General features: G+C 39.4%; 1 pseudogene across 1 annotated transcript; it reads left to right on the top strand.

Moving 5' to 3' along the window:
• The first annotated feature begins 1,933 nt into the window (after window positions 1-1,933).
• On the top strand, window positions 1,934-2,778 carry LOC143610409 (diacylglycerol O-acyltransferase 2-like; annotated as a pseudogene). Its single transcript, XR_013149583.1, has 5 exons — window positions 1,934-2,033; window positions 2,110-2,216; window positions 2,304-2,458; window positions 2,557-2,642; window positions 2,698-2,778. The product of XR_013149583.1 is annotated as a diacylglycerol O-acyltransferase 2-like (transcript).
• The last annotated feature ends 323 nt before the right edge of the window (window positions 2,779-3,101 follow it).

The raw sequence follows: 3,101 nt of genomic DNA, 5'->3' as shown, positions 1-3,101 counted from the left end.
TTTTCGTGAATGAAATTATTTAAGTAAATCACCCCTAATAAATAAGTATCCCAGATACTCGTATCCCACATTTTCAGGGTGAGAACTTAAACAATTTAATTCCCTATTAAATCTAACTTTTTCAAAAATTATCACCTTAATAAATAAGCATCTCGGATGCTCGTAGCCCACGTTTTCAGGATCCAATTCTCGAACGCCTTGAAAATAACATATAAATAATATGCTTTGAACACAGTCCAATAATGAAGAAATTCGAACAAATTTGACTTTCTCCAGTTTGGTCAACACAAAACATAAATTATGTCTTCCAAAAACGCCCCTGATTAAAAGACTAGGCTAAATCTTCACAAGCCCAAATTAGAGGAAATATTGACCTGTTAATGATTTACAACCCAACATAGAAGCTTAGTGGAAATTATGAAACATGCACTGACTCAAGCCACTTTACTTCAACCAAAACTCTGCTGGAACAAGATATGTGTATTTGGATATCCAACACAGGCCCAAGTGGCATAGCCACAGCCCACAGGCCCAATTCGAACCACTCATTCATTACACAACCCACTTGGAGAAGTTTACATCATTCAACTCTAGTTGCAAACTGCAAACATCGTCTCACTTGCTACTGATCGGAAAATCAAATATCCGGTCACCGCCGCCGCTTCCCGCCAAAAACAAATGCTCCGGCAGCCACACATGTCACAAACCGTGGCGGTGTTCAACCAACACCACCACCACCACTAAATATTCCAAATGCTCACCGTACTCACTACTCGCCGGAAAATGTTCCAGCCACACCATTCAACGCCGCCACCATCGTACCGCCGTTCACAACCACCAACAACATTACCGGCGTCGCTTCCGACATAAAGACCTTGTTCCGGCAGTTGTCTTACCATCACAGGTCACCGTTCACCAACCCAACTCGTCAGCCACCGGTCACCGCCGCCATCACTATTCTTCCTACAACGATCTCTTACGTTCTACACCACCGGCCACCAGATGTAACGCCGCCGCCACCAGAGGTGGGGGCCGGTCATCTCAGATCTGGGGTTTGGTAGCCACAAACCATACCCACACCAAATATTCATCATCAAAAACCCATAAAATTTTCACAAAAACCATAAAACGAACCTCAAAATCGGCTGATTCCAGATCTACGACTCCAAGACGAACCTCAAGCACGGTTATTTCAAACTTTATTTTCCAAGATCTTCAAACTTTATTTTCAAACACCAAACTTTATTTCCAAATCTTCAACAAAATTAACGTCTCGGTTTGGGTAATAGCGGAAATAGAACCCGAATATCAAGAACAAAGTTGAATCATAAGATTCGACCCGCTCTGATACCAATTGTAGGTCCCTATTCGGGTGGATCTAACAACGTCTTTGGATTAACCTAACTTAGTGCTAGCGGAAATCACACTAAGCAACCAAGAGGTCTCGGATCATGAGTTTATTTTCGGTTAAAGAAAAGTGAGTGAGAGAGAGAGGGCCGAGAGCGAAAAGAATGTTAGAGAGATAGAATTTTTGCCAAACGGTTTTCTATTAATGTACACTCCCAAAATCTCTTCTCATGGCATGCTTCCTATTTATAGGGAAACATACATGAGAAGTAGAACACATCAAATGCCCAATGGGCTTTACAACATTATTTCTCTTAGGCCATACATTTAACATTAACAACTAAAGCCCAAAACATATATATACAATACAAAAGACTAAAACAAAATGGGACTAACATAATCACATAATTTAGAATTTAGATGTATGTGTCATCATGATTATCACTATCTTTGGTAGTCCCCCTATCCCCAATAAAGGAGCAGCTTTGCATTTTTTTTTTTGTTTTTAACATTTGAGCTAGTATTTGTTGATACTCAATAAAGTTGTTGTAATATCCTTAAAATAAGTAGCATGTAATGAACATGTTCCATTGATTTTAGGTACATATATAAGCATGGGCGCGGTTATTATCATGCTAGTCTATATGTTGAGGATATCAAAGATTTCAAACCTGATCAGGCTTACGGTAGATTTTGACTTCCTGATCTGGCATTATCTCAGAAAAATTAAATTTTCAGTTGAGACACATTGAAATTTTGCAGACTTTGGATACGCGCCCCATTCAGTTTGGCCAGTTGGAGCAGGGTTACTATCAGATCTTACAGGTTTTATGCCTATGCGCAAAGTCAAAATCCTTGCAAGTACAGCTGTAAGACTCGCATTTGACATACTAATTATTTATTCAAAAGTAAAAAAATCTTGGTCATAAAATTTTGAATATCGGTACGTTAATCAGGTGTTCTACACACCGTTCTTGAGACATTTGTGGACATGGATGGGGTTGTCAGCAGCAACAAGGGAAAACTTCTCGTCTCTCTTAAAAGCCGGGTGCAGTTGCATAGTTGTCCGGGTGGAGTACAGGAGGCGTTTTATATGGAGCATGATTCCGAGGTTTGTTTTTCATTATTTTCACGTGTAAATACTCACTTTTGTTATTAATTGCTCATGTAATGTATTTTATATGATTCAAAATTATATTTTTTGTATAGGTTGCCTTTTTAAAGGCAAGGAAAGGATTTATACGACTTGCAATGGAGAAAATGCTCCTTTAGTTCCTGTTTTCGCCTTTGGCCAGGTATGAATATTCGTTTTACGTTTTTTTACGATTATCATTTTAATTATTATTGTAGTTGATTGTTAAGAGCACGCTTATATGGACCGCCTCAAGGAGGCAGCATGACCTCACACTTATATCAAGATATAGGAGTTGATCAGTGATCACTTGTAACACACAGGACCGGACGAAGAAGCTGACCTGGATATCCTATAACACCATTTTAGGTGTAATGTATCGGAACTAGGATCAGCTCAGTTCAAAATACCCAAAACTGCAAACTGGGTCGTCAAGATTTGCGGCAGTTATAATATAAATACAACAGCAGCAAAAGTGGACAAAGTGATACTGTCACCCAAAGTGGGTGCCGATGCTCGAAATGCTTCAACAAACTAGTGGTTCAAATGGAGGGCGTACAAGAGACCTAACTACACAACTAACGGTTCATACACATGCTTTATGCATATTGTAGGTCCTGAA

This window comes from Bidens hawaiensis, unplaced genomic scaffold (assembly GCF_021521415.1).
Source record: "Bidens hawaiensis isolate Kalapana, Puna unplaced genomic scaffold, B.hawaiensis_p1.1 tig00026220_1, whole genome shotgun sequence".
Taxonomy (NCBI): domain Eukaryota; kingdom Viridiplantae; phylum Streptophyta; class Magnoliopsida; order Asterales; family Asteraceae; genus Bidens; species Bidens hawaiensis.
The sequence above is the reverse complement of the archived record's forward strand: the minus strand, read 5'-3'. Positions and strand labels throughout refer to the sequence as shown.